The following is an 18450-nucleotide window of genomic DNA, read 5'->3' on the forward strand; positions in this document are numbered from 1 at the left end:
AGCCATTATGATAGGTGTGCAGTGATATCGCACTGTGGTTTTAATTTGCATTTCCCTAATGGCTAATGATCTTGAGCATCTCTTCCCTCTCTCACTGCGTCTCTCTCTGGCTTACTGCCATCTGTATATCTTCTTCAGTGAAATGTCTGTTCATGTCTTTTGCTCATTTTCTAAATGGATTGCTTGGGGGTTTTATTGCATATAATTTTTTATTAAGTAATTTGAGCTAAGTGTTATGAATACCTTGAGTGGTGTCTCTGAGTAGTATCATTTTGTGCTGCACCAAACACACCAATACATACATACACACATACAAACTCACACACACAACCAAAAATATATCTATAAATCAATGAGCCTCCTTTTCTTGTAAAGATCTCAAATGGGCTCAGAGAAGTCACCAGAACATACTGCTGAGGTTCTCAACATTTTACAATCATGGATCTCCCTATGAATCTGATCAATATAAAAGACCCTCTCTCCACAAAAACACACATACATGCAGAATTTTACCTCCAATTTTATGGGATTCCTGGGGCCATTGAAGCCAGCAATGAAATCCAGGTTAAGAAAATCTAATCTAAAAAACTCCACACTCACTTAGAAATTAGAGCTTCAGAGCAGGTGTAAAACTTCCAGCAGTGGACATCAGTTTCCTGTGAGTGGAAATTATGCAGTTGCTCGTTACTGAGATGCTCAGGCCTGCCTCCACATCTGACTCAGAAAGTCTGACATGGAACCCGGAAGTCTGTATTTCCTCCAGCTTGCAGGCTAGGGCTGGGAAGCTCAGCTGGATTTGGCAAACTTCAGTATCCACCATCCTTCCCTAATAAACATTTTCCTTTTACTTAAAGGACTCAGGGAAGGAGATTATACAATCTCCAGAGTGTAATTCCCTTTTCAGTGAAAAAGGAATTTTCCCTTTAGACTCTGACCTAAATATGTTCAGGATGTCCCTCATCTCCTATTCTCAGGACAAATGCATCTTTAAAGTGCCACCAAGGACACTTTCAAGTCCTGAAGGCTGGTTTGGAGGCAGCTCTCTAGGCCTCACTCTCCTGAACCAAATCCCGGCAAGGTGCTTCCAACTTTCGCCATAATGTTCACTTTGCAAAGTGAGCAGTTGGGTGCTCTCTGCTATATCCTGTCCTGTAAAATCCCACCCACTGGTTAGAACACCATGCCGAGCAACTCTCAGGTTACCTGCAGATATCAGTGAAGTATGCTGACTCACCTCAGATAGATATCAATGAGGTGTACTGGTTTACCTGCACAGAGCTGTGGGGTGTATTGGCTTAGGATCCATAGTCACCAGTGAGTTCTAAAGGTCAAATCCCAGCTGGTCTCAAACCCCAGTTATGCCGTTAACTAGCTGGGCATCCTTAGGTATATATCTTAACCTCTCTGAGCTTATTTCCTTATCTAAATGAGAACAATAAAATACCACTAACCTCACACAGAAAGTTGAGAAGATTGGATGAGACAATATATACACAGTTCTTGGCATAAATGGGACACTGGATAAGCATTAGCTCCCCGTCTTTTCTGTGGACATTGACTTAATGGTATCTTTCCACCTGAAGTAAGATTGCCCTAAGCTCTGGGTGGGTTAACCTGCTGCTCTGCTTCTCTCCCCACAAGGGGACCCCTTGCTCGACATACTTCTTTTTACTTCTCTGGGACACCTTGCAATACAAGGCTGGACTCTCTTCTCCCTTAGTGTTGAACTGCATACCTCCCTTGAACAGATCGAGGGGGACTTTTGGAAATTCGTCTTCTCAGCCTTCTGCTAATAAATTCTTCAGCAGGACAGAGAGCAGAGGTTGTAGGCTGTGAGTCAGGGGGCAAGTTGGTGCATTCACAACTTAATCATGCCACTCCTCCAAATTGGCAACATCGGCTGTCCCTTTGGCCCAAAGGGCGTTATTTCCCCTGACAGCGACCAAAGTAGAATCTTGAAAGACGGGAACCAGACTATTCCAGAAAGCAGAGATTACTCACACATGTGGATCCCCCAGGCACCAAAGAAAGCTCCAGCCACAGCTCCCCCGCCCCTGCCCTGTTCACGTGTCATGCCCTGCTCCAGCAATATTATTCTCCTTGACTTAAATGCAGAATAAATATTTCCTCTCCTCTGCTCATGTGTATAGCTCTTTACTGGGTACAAGGACTCCACATTCAGCAGCATCCTTGACATCTCTCAGATGGCAAGCCCCTGAAGGTGGCTTGAGAGGTTAAAGCCTTGGACTCCAGTGCTAGACTACCTGAATCAAAACCCAGCTCTGCCTCTCTCTAATTAGGTAACTTTGGGCAAGTCACTTAACCTCCCTGTGCCTCAGTCTCCTCATCTATAAAGCAGAAATGACACCTACCTCATAGGGTTATTGTCAGGATTAAGTGGTTAATATGGCAAAGCACTTAGAACAACGCTCAGCATCTAACAAAACACTATATGCATAGTAGCTTTACTACTATTACAGTATTTATTACCAGGAACTTGACACCCACAGGAAGGGCTGATGATGACAAGAATAACAGGACCAGGCTCTCTGTGGCCCAATCACTGCTTCCTGTGCTGTTGCAGCTGCTGATTCTGATTCATCTTATTCCAGGCCAGGCACTCTGAAGACTCTGGGAAAACAATCTCCTCTCCCCCACGCACCCTTCAGTAAGCAGAGAGTTTAGGGGTGGCATCATTTCTGCCGAATCTGAAATGATTCAAAGACCCAAAGGCAGTGACATTTCTCTTCACTCACTTCCACTGAACTTTCTAGGTCCTGCTTTGGTGTTCTCCTAGGGGTGTGGGCATAGTTTATCACTGCCCATTAGCAGTTGCCCACTTAAAGCACTTCTATATTTGCTGCTACCCCCTCTCCATTTTGCAGCCTGCCAACATGGTAGTGAAGAAGACAAGCTCGAAAGCGAGATTGCAGAGGTTCAAACACGGATTGTGTTGTCTCTTCTCTGTGCCTCAGTCTCTGTCTCTGAAAAAAATGCATACACACAATGTTGCCTCCATCATAGGGTGGTTAGGAAAACTAAATGAAACATTCCATATGGACACTGAGGTAAAACTCAGTGCCTGGCACATAGTGGGTACTCAACAAACGTTGGCTCTGTTATTTCCTTTCTCCCATCCTCACTCAGTCCCAGCTACATTCATGCAGAATGGGAGCTCTTTGATTTTGATGCCAATATGAGGCAGGATCATCACTCCATACCCACTCCCCCAACATACACACACACACACACACACACACACACACACACACACGCGCGCGCCGCCTGGGACAGCCTTCAGAGGCTGGATGACTCCAAGCAGAGACGATGCTGAAGGGGGTGCTAAGGAAGCCCAGCACTCCTCTTTTTTCTGCTCATAAGTGACTGTTTGGAGCTGGCATTTCTGGGGTGGTGGAGGGGGAGCCAGGCCCTTGCTGAATGGGCTCTCATGATAGGGTCTATATCTCACATGCCCCTCACAGGGGTCCACAGTGCACTGTGACTTAGATCAGCTGTTGTTTTCCAATTTCTTCAGTTGCCCACCTGCTGTCTAAGCTAATTTAATAGCCTCCATAGCACTGGGGAGCCGGATGTTCAGATGTTCACAGGAGTGCAGAGGATGCTCTGAGACAACCCAAGTGAGGAAAGTTAGCACTGATACAGCCATACATCCAGGCTTTAAATAAAATAAGCACATAGCTTGCAAACCCTAGAGGTTCTTCCACTAACATCCGATTAGCAAACGTTTCCCTGTAGGGAGTATCTGCCTTTCCACGCCTTCCTCTGAAGTGATCCATAACATTAGTGAGGGAATTCAAGACGGTGCTTTCTGTGCCCTGGTGGCCAGAGTTCTGTGTTCCTGACTGGGAATTGGAGGGTGTGGGGAATGAGTGTGTGTGTGTGTGTGTGCACATGCCCCTATTAGGGAGAGGATTGGTGACAGGGAGTACTAATAAAAGAAGCATTAAAAAACAGTAACTCTCCTTTCTAAGCACTCATCATCCCCCAGCAGTACCCCTTTCAGCAGCCCATGAAGATATTTATCCAGGACCCTGTCTCCCTCTCTTTGGGGATATAGGACAGATGATGCGGAGGAACTTTAAAATGGCTGCTCTGGCCATGAAAAATCTGTCCTGCCAGCAACATAGATTCATTTTTACTCAATTGTCTTCACTGGGCAAATATGCCTCAGGCTTAGGCTCTACTTTATATTTCTCTATGACTTTTCTAGAGTCCTTTAGGCTTGGTTTTTCTGTGTGGAATGGTGTGTGCCCGTAGGTCCCCTCCTCTTTATTCTGACTAGATGAACTTTAAACCTAGCTCTTCTACTCATTTCCCCCTACCCCGAATCCATGGACATTTCTCCCTCTTTGGGGGGCTCCCAGCTTGCCTTGCTTGTTTGACTCTCTTCTGCGCATGCCTCATCCTGCCTGTAAGACTGAGTTCCCAGAAGGCAAAGGCTGTGTCCTCACTCTTGTCTCCCTCCCAGCATCAGCACAGACCAGGACACTAAGAAGATGTTCAGTGAATTCAGTGCAATGACCAGTTTCTGTTGCTCTTGTCCTGATGCTTTTATTTCCAGAAAAGTCACTGCTCCTCCATTCCAATATACCTCTCTGACCTACCCATCCACCCAGTCATCCCACTCAGAAACTAGGCTTCATCCTTGAGGTCTCCTGATAATTCAGAATAGTCTGGGTTGTGCCATGGTGACAAATCAAAATGGCCTAATCAGAATGATTTAGTTTTCATTTATACTACATGTCCATCATGGATCAGCAGAGGGTTGATATATATTTCATATATCACTTCTAATTATAGCCCAAGAGACAGAATTAGTCACAGGCCCCACCTAACTTCAAGGAGACTGGAGAATTGTACGAACAAGACAGAATTTTGAGTGACCACCATTCACTCAAAATGTCTGCCATCAGAAATCAGTTGCATTTCTATACACCAACAAGACAGAAGAAAGAGAAATTAAGGAGCCGAAACCATTTATAATTGCACCCAAAACCATATGATACCTAGGAATAAACCTAACCAAAGAGGCAAAGAATCTGTACTCAGAAAACTATAGAATACTCATGAAAGAAATTGAAGAAGACACAAAGAAATGGAAAAACGTTCCATGCTCATGGATTGGAAGAACAAATATTATGAAAATGTCTATGCTACCTAGAGCAATCTACACATTGAATGCAATCCCTATCAAAATACCATCAACTTTTTTCACAGAAATCCTAAAATTTATATGGAACCAGAAAAGACCCCGAATAGCCAGAGGAATGTTGAAAAAGAAAACCAAAGCTGACAGCATCACAATTCCAGACTTCCAGCTCTATTACAAAGCTGTCATCATCAAGACAGTATGGTACTGGCACAAAAACAGACACATAGATCAATGGAACAGAATAGAGAGCCCAGAAATGGACCCTCAACTCTATGGTCAACTAATCTTCGACAAAGCAGGAAAGAATGTCCAGTGGAAAAAAGTGTCTTCAACAGATGGTGCTGGGAAAACTGGACAACCACATGCAGAAGAATGAAACTGGACCATTTCCTTACACCACACACAAAAATAGACTCCAAATGGTTGAAAGACCTCAATGTGAGACAGGAATCCATCAAAATCCTTGAGGAGAACACAGGCAGCAACCTCTTCGACCTCAGCCGCAGCAACTTCTTCCTAGAAACATCACTGAAGTCAAGGGAAGCAAGGGCAAAAATGAACTATTGGGACTTCATCAAGATAAAAGTCTTTTGCACAGCAAAGGAAACAGTCAACAAAACCAAAAGACAACCGACAGAATGGGAGAAGATATTCGCAAATGACACATCAGATAAAGGGCTAGTAACCAAAATCTATAAAGAACTTATAAAACTCAACACCCAATGAACAACTAATCCAATCAAGAAATGGGCAGAAGACATGACCAGACATTTTTCCAAAGAAGACATCCAAATGGCCAACAGACACATGAAAAAGTGCTCAGCATCACTCAACATAAGGGAAATACAAATCAAAACCTCAATGAGGGGGCGCCTGGTGGCTCAGGCATTAAGCATCTGCCTTCAGCTCAGGTCATGATCCCAGGGTCCTGGGATCCAGCCCCACATCTGGCTTCATGCACCACGGGAAGCCTGCTTCTCCCTCTCCCACTTCCCCTGCTCGTGTTCCCTCCCTCGCTGTGTCTCTCTCTGTCAAATAAAATCTTTAAAAAAATAAAAAAAACCTCAATGAGATACCACCTCACACCAGTCAGAATGGCTAAAATTAACAAGTCAGGAAACAACAGATGTTGGCAAGGATGCAGAGAAAGGAGAACCCTCCTACACTGTTGGTGGGAATGCAAGCTGGTGCAGCCGCTCTGGAAAACAGTATGGAGGTTCCTCAAAAAGTTGAAAATAGAGCTACCCTATGACTCAGCAATTGCACTACTGGGTATTTACCCCAAAGATACAAATGTAGTGATCCGAAGGGGTACAAGCACCCCAATGTTTATAGCCACAATGTCCACAATAGCCAAACTATGGGAAGAGCCAAGATGTCCATCAACAGATGAATGGATAAAGAAGATGTGGTGTGTATATATATATATATGTAGCAGCAAGCAAAAAATGGAATCTTGCCATTTGCAACGACGTGAGTGGAACTAGAGGGTATTATGCTAAGCGAAATAAGTCAATCAGAGAAAGATAAGTATCATATGATCTCACTGATATGAGGATTTTGAGAAACAAGACAGAGGATCATAGGGGAAGAGAGGAAAAAATGAAACAAGACGAAACCAGAGAGGGAGACAAACCATAAGAGACTCTTAATCTCAGGAAACAAACTGAGGGTTACTGGAGTGGAGGGGGGTTTCTGGAGTGGAGGGTTTGGGGTGGCTGGGTGATGGACATTGTGGAGGGTATGTACTATGGTGAGCGCTGTGAATTATGTAAGACTGATGAATCATAGACATGTAACCCTGGAACAAATAATACATTATATGTTAATAAAAAAATTTTTTTAAAAATGTCTGCCATATTTCCCTCTGCCCCCAGCTCCCCACCTCTGACCAGTCTGTCATCTCAATGCCTATCCACTCCACCTTCCCCATTTCTAGAAAATATGTCCATTACTTCCAAAGACAGTGTTTATTTCAAGATATCATCGTTGCCTTCAGTGTTGACCCCAACCCTAAGCTCCTCTCCCACAGCAGACATAAGAGTCTTAAAACACAAATCTAAAAAGAGACAGACTCTTAACTATAGAGAACCTGATGGTTACCAGAGAGGAGGTGGGTGGGGGATGGGTGAAATAGGTGATGGGGATTAAGAGTACACTTATCTTGACGAGCACTAAGTAATGTATAGAATTGTTGAATCACAATATTGTACACCTGAAACTAATATAACACTGTATGTTAACTACACTGGAATTAAAGTTAAACACACACACACAAATCTAATGATGTCAACCTTCACTTAAAACATTTTAACAGAGCCGTTTACCTACACAATACCCCAGTTAGCACAACCCAAATGCCCATCCCACAACTGCTCTGCCTACCTGTTCAGGCTCATCTCCTCCCACTGCTCAAGGTCAAGAGCAGGCCGAAATCCAGTGCAACCCGTGTGCCAAGCCTTGCTCTCTGGTGATAGGCTGCATCTCCTTGGGGGAAAAGGTGCCCCTTTCTCCCTGTACATCTATTTCTAATTCAGACAGATGTACTGTATGCTGACCAAGCTGCATTTGCCCAGAAAGCAGCACATTGTTCTGTCCTACACAAAGGGACTGGCTAGCAACACAAACTACTAACAGTTCCCCAAATTCGGCACCCCATTTCTCACCTCTAAGCATTGACACAAACTACCACTCTGCCCTCAGTGATCACCCCACCCCACCCCACCCCATCCTGCTGGCCTCGTGTATTCTTAATCCTTGAGAACCCTTCTGACATGACTTCAGATAGTCCCAGTCAGAGGTAATCATTTCCTCCTGGTCTTAATTTGGGTTCCTCCAAAAGCAAGCCCTGAGACAAGGATTTGGTGCAGGTGGTTTATTTGGAGAACGATCCCAAGAAACATAGATAATGGTGAGAGTGAGATAGTAAAATGAGAAAAGCTAGTAACATAGGTTAATGTGTAAGTTACTACCATTGACGACTGTGGCTTATTCCCACAGGGGAACCTCTGAGGAGCCACGAAGAATATGCTTACCAAAGAACATGGAAGCTGGAGTATTTGTCTACTGACTCCTGTTCCTCATGGCTTAAGGGGTGTCTTTGAGAGCACCAAGTCTCTTGCATGTCTTGGCTCTCCTGAATGAGCTGAGCAAGCTCCATGTTACTGGAAAAAGCCATCAGGCAGAGATTCAGGCATCTGAGGTGGCTCTTGGCTCTGTCCTCAGGGCTCTCAGCCACACACTGAGGCATTCTTTTCCACCACAAATGGCTTGGGTTTACAGTTGAGTAGCTTTCTCAGCCTCCTTCCAGCTTCCTTCCTTCCTGCGTCCAGTTTAAAGAAGTCTCTTTTCATTTTGAATTACCTCTGTTCATTTCATTTCAAGTTAATACAATTCTTTTTTTTTTTTTAAGATTTTTTATTTATTTATTTGACAGAGAGAGACACAGCGAGAGAGGGAACACAAGCAGGGGGAGCGGGAGAGGGAGAAGCAGGCTTCCCGCGGAGCAGTGAGCCCGATGCGGGGCTCGATCCCAGGACCCTGGGATCATGACCTGAACCGAAGGCAGACGCTTAACGACTGAGCCACCCAGGCGCCCCTCAAGTTAATAGAATTCTTTTAAAAAATATATGTTTCTTGGGGCACCTGGCTGGCTCAGTCAGTAGAGCAAGCAACTCTTGATCTTAGGGTTATGAGTTCAAGCCCCACATTGGGTGTGGAGCCTACTTTAAAAATAAATAAATAAAATATTTTAAAAAAATATGTTTCCTATGGGATGCCTGGGTGGCTCAGTAGGTTAAATGTCTGCCTTTGGCTCAGGATCAAGTCCCACTTCAGGCTCCCTGCTCTCCGTAGGGAGTTTGCTCTCCCTCTGCCCCTCCTCCCACTGGTTCTCTCAATCTCTCTTTCTCAAATAATAAATAAATAAAATCTTTAAAAATATGTGTTTCTTATGTATCAAGTTATATTCCACTCTATTGGACAAATGCCACATCCAAATTTCTTTCTCTGATAAGCCCTTTTCTACCTTGTGCCAAGCTGCTATAGGATAAAGCTCATAAAAATCTTAGAAGCTCTGTCTCCAGCCAAGAACACCTAAGAGTCATACCATTAACATCTATAAGACTATAGACACACCTTTAAGTACTTCTAAATTCTTAACACCAGGTTTTAGTAACACCCTTGACTTTATTGTTAACCTAAGACAATGTTTTACTGCCCTGAGTTTGTTCCTTTCCCTAAGACCATTTCTTACTTTGAGGTCCTTCTGCAGGCTTTTGGTTGGGTCCTCTATATTTCTTCTAAATTCTGCTGAAAAACTTAACAATTCCCTCTCTACCTTATCATACACTGCTAAAAGAAGCCAGTTGGCAAATTCAGTATTCTTCCTGGGTCTCCTTAACCAAATCTACCAGTTCATTAGGTATATTTTGTGTTTTCAAATTACTACAGACAACAATGTTGCCAAACTTCTCACCACTACATACCATGTGTTGCCTTTTCTCTATCCCCCAATATCAACTTCCTGACTGTCCAGATTTTCTCCCTGAGACCCTTTGAGCCTCTGCCAGTCCTAAAATCAATGTCGCACGAATAATGTGGAATAAGGGCTCGATATTACAGATTAGACCTTATGCAACTGTGGGAGAAACTAGTGAAGTACAAGTCCAGAAGGGGATAGGAGAATCAGAGAAAATCGCTCACAGGGACTGCAAGAAGAAGCTGGTGGAGAAGCCTATGGAGGGCTGTTGGCTGTGTATCTGGGGGGCTGGAGTTGCTGTAGGTCAGCAGGGCCAGCAGGCAGAAAAGCTGGACATGAAATGGGGAGAGACGGGAAAACTTGCAACCCATAAGGACAAACCTGAACCCATAAGACAAACTAAACCCACGTGTGTCTTTCATCACCTCTTCCTCAAAGACATGGTTCCCTCACCACAAAGATGCACATACATCTGGTTCAGGAGACTAAAAGACAAGATTCTGCAGGTGTCAGAAGATCTGCAGGCTCAGCTGCTGCCCCACGTCAGCAAGGCAAGCCGCAGATCAGGACCACATGCACGACCCCCAGAGCACACCTGCTGCTGTTCAATTCTGCCTTCCAAACCTCATGCAAATTTCTCTCATCCTCAGCCACAACCCGCAACCTGCAACCCGTAACCATGCCAGGAAGGAAACCTGAGAACCACAGATCCAGCTCACCTAAGTCAACAAAGTATAAAAGCACCACAGAGGCTTGAGCTCATGGGTCCTGTCTTAAAGAAAGCACTTAATAAATGTTAAATATTCATTCGTATTCTTACCACCTAGCCCAAAGCTCAGCACATAGCAGGTTGGTTTAAAAAACTTGGTTTAAATACCAAATTGATAGCTACTCCTTGTTCTCTAAAACATTTCCCTCAATACAAATTATGTCTTTCTTTCAGTAAACAGAGAAAAATCTTCTGCATCAACCTAATATTTGATTAACCTCCCTCTTCATGGGACAGTTTATTGCTTAAAACTAAAGCCATCTGCATAGTACTTACTCCCCAAAACACCAGCATTAAAATTCATTCAAACTTAGCAGTAAAAAGAAAGATGATCTCATGGTGTTACCATTTTCAATGGGGCCTGAATGAGAGGGCAGGATCCATGCTTGAACACTTTCTCTTCATTAGCACTTCTGTTCCTGCACTCATCTCTGAGCCCCACCTCTCTGACCCTACTCAGACAAGGGGAACTGAGTGATGAGGTGATAATGAGGAGAAAATGTCCTACCCGGTTCTGGGACTGGCTAGTTCAAAGCAGGACCATATGGATGAGACTATACCTGGCTGTTTTAAGAGCTTTCTTCATTTGGGAAGCAGCATGATGAAAATTCATTATCATAATGAAGAAGAGGAGGCTGCAGCAGCAGTGAACATAGGTAAGAGTATAGATAACAATGTCCTAGCTTGGGCTCACCAGACAAACTCAGATTCTTGCTACAATAGGTTCTTTAGAGAATCCTAGCATTCTCTCTGCAGCTCAACAACAATGACTACATGACTGTATTAAAAAGGAAGGAAGGAAGGAAGAGGAAGGGAAGGAGGAAGGGAGGAAGGGGAGGAAGGGAAGGGGGGAGAGAGGGAAGGGAGGAAGGAAAGGAGGGAGGGAGGAAAGGAAGGGATGGGACAGAGGGAAGGAAAGGAGGGAGGGAGAGAGGAAAGGAAGGGATGGGACAGAGGGAAGGAAAGGAGGGAGGGAGGGAAGGGAAGGAGGGAAGGAAGGAAGAAGAAAGGAGGAAGGAAAGAAAGAAAATAGAAGGTAAAGGCTTTCCCCAGGACACAGCAGGTGAAAGATCTTTTCATACCCTAACCCATAAAGAGGCCCCAGGCTCATGTGATTTATTTAAACTCCATTCCAAACTGTGATGTTTTTAATGAGAAAGTTCATAATTGTTCTTTGGACAGCACTGATTCTCCAAGGCATGTGGAATGTCTATAATATGTAAGTGCTTCCCTAGATTCCCAGACCTAGGCTTGAGAGAAAAGCAACACACAAAAAAACACTTGTTCTTTCCAAGGTGGCTCCCCCTAACAATATAGGGGTTCTGATAGTGAAGAGGAGGGGAGAAGGAAATTTTGGTATGGAAATAGCAGTCTGCTGTAGCCCTGAGAAACACTTTCAGAAAGACTCCCTCATGTTTTTCAGATAGAAGAGGGCCCCCTCCACCTGTAGTGCCTCTGGCCAGTTTCTGATTCCATTCTCTATGCTCCCCCCCATATTTACTGCCCCTGCTTACTACTCTCCTTCTTTCTCTCTTCCCACTGACTTCTAGCCCCATCTGCCCCTCTGCCTCCAAGATGTTCCTATTTTATTTGGCCTTTCTGCAATCAAATGAGGCAAAAACATTATCATGACTTAATTTTTAGACAAAGAAACTAAGGCCCAGAAAAGATAGATGACTTGCCCAAGGTCATTCCTCTAACTTGCAGCAGAAGCAAGACTAAAGAAAAACCTGGCTGTTTTAAGAGCTTTCTTCATTTGGGAAGCAGACTCTTAGGATCTCTTTCTTCCAACTCTTCTGAAAGGACCCTTACCCACTAATGAGTCTGTATGTGAGGGTACATGTTAAAGGAAGGACAAACCTTTTCTCTGACCCACAATTTAGCATTGAACATGCCTTGAACATGATATTCTTCCAATATCATAAGTGCATGTGTCTCTACGTTATAAGTTACACTGCTGAAGAGTTGTGATCCCATGGATGGTCCACAAGAACACCCCAATCTTGAAGCTCTAGCAAAGTTCCCATATATCTCTAAAGGAACTATTTTTTTTTCTGTTTTGACAGATAGTGTATTATGAGCAGTTCATGAATTAATTTTTGCATTGACTGTGTTGGCATCTACCATATCCAAGATTCAGTGTCAGTGACACAAGAAGAAACAAAATGAATGGTAAGACATGGTCTGGTCCTTGAGTCTACAATGTATTTGGGAAGATGTCTGAATAGAAAAATTAATTTTTAGACAAGGCATGACAGACAGATGCTCTCAATGCAGAGAAGATTTCAGTTGATGAAGCAATATTTCTGCAGGGAGTCATTAGTAAAATGTTCATTGAAGAAATGTAATTTGAATAGGGTCCTGAATGATGGGTAAGATTCTGGTAGATAGAGATGTAAGACAGATCCCTGTAAGCAGAGAGAATAGCGTTAAGTAGTGGCCAGAGTTAAAAAAAAAAAAAAAAAAATCAAAGAGAAAAGCAAACACTGCAATTTGGTAGTGGTGTTAGAGTATTGGGAATACAGTGGGAAAGTAGAACCAGGAAGTGAAAAGCCTTCAATACCAGAGTCTGAGGTCTGGAATTTTTCCCACAGACAACAGTAAGTCATTAAGGGTTCCTGGATAGGGTGATGGAGCTATCAGAGCAGTGTAAAAGCCACTGTCAGAATCCAGGGCGACACTTTCTGCCTCGCATGCTCAGAAACTCGGAACTCATCAGTGGATCAGAGTGAGCTAGAATCAGGAAAACCAGAACGCCATTTATTAACTCACAGTAAGAAAAAGAAATGTTTACCCAAGTAGGTCAAGATTTTCAGGTGCAAACAACAGAACCAACTCCAGCTAGTCGAAACAAAAAGGAAAATGGTTACAGATATTGTGAAATTTACAAAATTTCCAGGAACCCAGAGCCAGTGAATCAAGCTCAGAGACTCTAGAGCCAAGATAAGAACCCACATGGCACTGCTGAACCACTCAGAGGTAAGTCCCACTGGGGGTGTGGATGCACAGCACAGCTCGCCCAGTAGACACAGAGCAACCACAGGGCGTGCCAACCACAGGATTTTACTGCAAGTAGGTTTGCTGCTGCAGCTGCTGCTAAAAAGCCCAACCACTTCCTGCCCATCTATCTAGAAAAGTAGATTCTGAATGTGATCTTCCTTTTATGTGGTCCTTTCCCCGGTGGAACCTGATTAAATGTGGCTTGGAACACAAGGATGGCTTGGAATGCAAGTTTTCCTACCTCTACTGTTGGAAGGTGCAAATCTCAATGAGAAAACCACCAAAATGTAAGAGAGGGAGTTCAAAAGATGTAGGATGGCAATGATTATGACAAATATCCTCTGCACAGCATGATTGGGAAATAGGTTTATCTTGTGCCATCAGAAAGTCCTAGTTCAACATGAGGTTAGAGAAAAGGAAGTCCTATGTATGGCTTGAATTTTTCCATTGCTCTAATAACCTGTTAAATTCAATGCCACAATTCATTCATTCAATAATGCACATTCACTCGTTTGGTTTGCCCCATACCACGTGTACTCCACTGAGCTCTAAGGAGGAACACTACTACCCTCCCTTTGTCAGCCTTCTTTAGGGACATTACCTTTTCTTCCTTTTTTCTTCCCTTCCTAGTCTGCCTCCCAGGCCATGTCTGTTCTTTTATTTTCCTTCTGCAACCCACAGAGCTAGTATAATCTTTCTGAACTTGGCCTGAAGAGAAGAAAGAGCATTTTTCCTATTAGCATATACATCTCCCAGGCAAAGAACTTGAAATCACCTTCCACATGCCAGAGTGACTCCAACTTTGACCACTCCTCTCCCAAAGCACCAGTAATAACCCCAACTCCCTGCAAAAGCTATAACTTTAATAAAATACAGGTCACACATCAGACACCAGTATTGCCAGAACATGCAAACACACACGTACTCTCTGTCACTGATAACTCATAAAAGAAAATGAAATTTCCAACAGTATCCCTCCCATGGGTTTCCCAAGGAATTCCCTGGGGAGAGGGGAAGGAGCAGGTTCTTAAGCACCCTCAACACTGCTGACACAATGTGCAATGTCATGGGTATAATCCTGATCCCTGGAGAATAACCGGGACACGCAGTCTTTGTGTCATTACTGAAACACAGTTGAAGGACAGGTGATGAGAGTGGTGAAGAAGATACATATTTGGGTGGCTCCTCGTCAGGTGGCAGCCATGGTGGGTCAAGAGGATCCGGTGCAGCGGGAGATTCACCAGGACTGGGCAAACCGGGAATACATAGAAGTCATCACCAGCAGCATCAAGAAAATCGCGGACTTTCTCAACTCGTTTGATATGTCTTGTCGTTCAACACTTGCAACACTAAACGAGAAATTGACAGCCTTCGGAGAATAGAGTACATTGAAGCACGGGTGACAAAAGGCGAGACCCTCACCTGGAACTACACCATGCTGCTGCTGGGAAGCTGCTTTACGGGATACAGGCCCACATGGGAAAGGCCCCAGCAGCCTCAGCTCCTTCCTCTCTCCTTAAAGAGCAACAGGGCTTATTCTTGTTTTTCTTTTTCAAAAGCGTGGCCTTTGGGCTCTGCCGTGTACATTGGTGTGAGATGTGGCATGTGGGAAGACGTCCAGGGGAGCTCTTGGAACCAACATTAAGCATTTTATCTTTTTAAGTAACATTTTGTAGAACTGTTCATCAGTGTATTTGAGGCGCTCTGAGCCAAACGCCTGGGACTCTTTGTCAAGGTCCTCCCCACCTCTCTTTCTCTCTCTCTCTCTCTGACTTTCCTTACAGCTCTCATTGCCTCTGCATTGATTCTATAAACAGTCTTTGTCTCCTTTCCACCTTTGGTGGGGGATGTGAGGCAGTCCTGGCTAAGACACTTACGCCCTGGCAAGGTGGCCACCAGAGAATGTTGTTCCTAACCCACCAGTTTCTTGTCCTTTTGGGGAGGTCAAGGCCAGGCCCCCACTTGGCTTGAAGGAACATTTTCAGAATTTTCTTTTTGTCACTTGGGGTGTCTTTGCCTCTCATATTTCCCTAATAAACTCCTCAACTTTAAAAAAAAAAAAAAGATACATATTTGAAGGCCTGCTTCTGTCTTTACTGACTATATGACATAAGACCTCTTCCCGCTCAGTCTCAGTCTCCTCCTCTGTAAAATGGGCACGAGATTCCTAGCTCACAGAGTTGTTGTGAGACATAAATAAAGAGATCTAAGCAGAGCACCTTGTATAGTAGCAAGCAAATGGTACCCAGTACTATCCTTGCTGTTGCTGGTGTTTTATCACCATCACCTTTATTATTAAACCAAAGGGTCCTATTAGCTCAGAGCTGAAAACAGAGAGTCCCTCATGCCCATCCTGTGGGTTCATCTCTAACAGATAGAAAAGCCACTTCCTTCTCATTTGGGTAACGGAAGCATTCAAATTCTATTGAACATAAGGACTAGCCTGCAAGTGGACAGGTGACAACTCACAGAGGGAAAAGATAAGCACTCTTAGGAGCCCTGTGTGCAAGCTTGACCCCTTCTCACCCTTCCTCACCCCGACTCATTGCCTCCCCCCTCTCTCCTTACCCAGAGACTTGCTTTCTCATTACATGCGGTCTGGGGGTGGAGGGGACTCTCCCTCCTTCTGCAGGAAACAGGGACTGTACTTATGCATTACCCGTGTAGAAAGTGAAACTGCATGGCTGGGAGAATCCCATCATCACTCCACCCCCTAATGAGAGAGATTGTTTGCAGGCAGATGAAATTAAATTGTAAGCTCTATTGACTTCAACAACAGGTGCCATTTGGGCAAACCCAAAGGGGGCCACTGAACTGTCAAAAAGATTTAACTCTTCCTGACACCACAGCATTGGGTAATAGCCTCCCACCAGTTCTGCTGCCAGAAACCACCACTGGAGATCCATTCCACTGTGTTCTTGCCTTGAAATCCTTTTAAAAATGTTAATCTTCAGGGAGAGGAAACAGACAACTCAATCATGCTAAGGTGCCTGTGAAGAACCTGGGTCCCGATCCTGGCTAAGTTCCTTGGCGAAGTCTCTTCATCTGGAAAATGGAGGAATGCTGAGAATTATAGCCATATCCTAGGCTTTGGGAAAGATTAGATGAGAAGTTATAGGGAAGATGCTTAGCACAGGACCTGGTACAATGTGAGTGTTGCACAATTCATTCATCACATAAGGAATTTCTTGAGCTTCCTCTCTGGCAAACACTCATGTGCTTAGAAAAATGCAGACCCATGAAACTCACCCTGACGATCCCACAGCAACAGGTCTGGGCTGGGCCGGGGATCGCACACCTTTAACAACCCTCCGGCTAGTTTGTAGAGGTGGTCACACATCAGACACCAGTATTGGTGACCTGACCATCATCCTCAGAATCTATCCCACCTCCACCACAAGGCCAATCCTAGGGTTTGGCTGATAGGGGTTAAACCCCCCACCCCCACAGGAAGGGCCTGAGGAGGACTGCTGAGTGGCTAAAGGAGTGAACTCTAAAGAAGTTCAGGAAAAGAAGTGATAACGCTTCTTGGAGCCAAACTGAGCCATTTGCAGTTTGCCTCCTCCAGCCTGAGGCCTTCCTCTGGAGGAGATGGGTGAGGAGAGATTGAGGGTTAACTTGGGTAAGGAACTGAGAGAACAAATAGCAGTCTATACAAAAGAAAGCCCTTTCAGAGAACCATTGTGCGAATCCCAGACACCAGCCACAGGCCCTGAAATTCCAGTTTAAAGCAATTCAGTTCCTGTTCCATTCAGCAGGCGATGAATTGCAGGCATTTGCACTTCTGTGGTACCTTTCACGCCAGAGCTTCAAAGCCCTTTTCAAACACAAATCTGTTCAGCCTCATAACCTCTCTGAAAGATTTGGCAAAGGGATAGCGGGGATCACTTCCCTCCCTACCTCAAGGGCAGCCTTTTGGGCGGTGGGAGACAGGAGGTAGGAGGCAAAGGCAGTTTAACAGTTACTTAACCAGGCATCTTGACAGCTTGAAGGAGAAGGAGCCATGTGGGATCAGACGTCTCTGGGACACAGTCTGAGGCATGGAATTACAGAATTACCTGGATATCCACCTCTTTCTCTTTGGCTTTAGCATCTTCTCTGTTTAGCCTAAACAGTGTCTGGTGATTTGGCAGACACTGAGCATGCCTACCCAATGTCATCCTCACTTCCTCCTTGTAACTGAACCTCAACTTTTTCTGGTGTGAGACAGCCCCAGGGGGTAGACCGCGTGATTCATTTAAGCCAAATTAGCAATCCTCTTCCCATTTTTCTCAACCTTCCTTGCAGTTATGAGAGACCATATCACTTAGGTTTGGCCAATGAAATGTTAATGGGAAATCTGCTGGGGTTGTATTTGTCAGAATTTGCTATGATACTGCAGTAACAAATTACCCCTATCTCAGTGACTTAACACAACAAAAGTTTATTTTTCTTTCACATTATAATTGCAATGCGGTCGGTGGGGACACTGCTCCACACTCACCAGGGAGCCCAGGCTGAGGAAGTCTTCCGCATGTTAGAATGGAATAGTCTAAATCTGGGGTCTCTAGAGTCCCCTTGAAAGAGACAGAAAAGGTTGGATTTAAGGATACTGGGTCTCAACTGCCTATGCTGGGAAATGACACACATCATTTTGTCTCATAGTCCATTGGCCACACAGAATCATGTCATGGTCATGTGATGTTAATCTAAGGCTTGAAAGTGCAGGATTACACATAGAATGGTAGGTGACACTGTGCTACAAAGGTGACCTCATGACAAAGATTATGTCTCCTGCTACCTCACATATCCTTGTATTCTATTCCCGGAGGAAGCCCACCTTACAGATGGTAATCTGGAATGTCTCTCATTTGAAGCTAAACGTGCCTAACCTGGCCGGATTCCTGTCAGCCCAGCACCTGTGCATCTACAGAGTACCCTACAGCTGTGCTGGTAATATTGGGAATCATAATAAAAATGGCACCATGGGGAATGGGCTAGTCATTTCTTTACTCAACAAGAAAGGGACATCATTTCCATGCCTTGCTA

The 18450-nt window shown here is 44.4% G+C and overlaps 1 pseudogene; it reads left to right on the forward strand.

Annotated features, from left to right (window-relative positions):
- Positions 1-14624: 14624 nt before the first annotated feature.
- Positions 14625-15067, forward strand: LOC116624446 (annotated as a pseudogene).
- Positions 15068-18450: the final 3383 nt, after the last annotated feature.

This window comes from Phoca vitulina, unplaced genomic scaffold, assembly GCF_004348235.1.
Source record: "Phoca vitulina isolate PV1807 unplaced genomic scaffold, GSC_HSeal_1.0 scaffold67, whole genome shotgun sequence".
Taxonomy (NCBI): domain Eukaryota; kingdom Metazoa; phylum Chordata; class Mammalia; order Carnivora; family Phocidae; genus Phoca; species Phoca vitulina.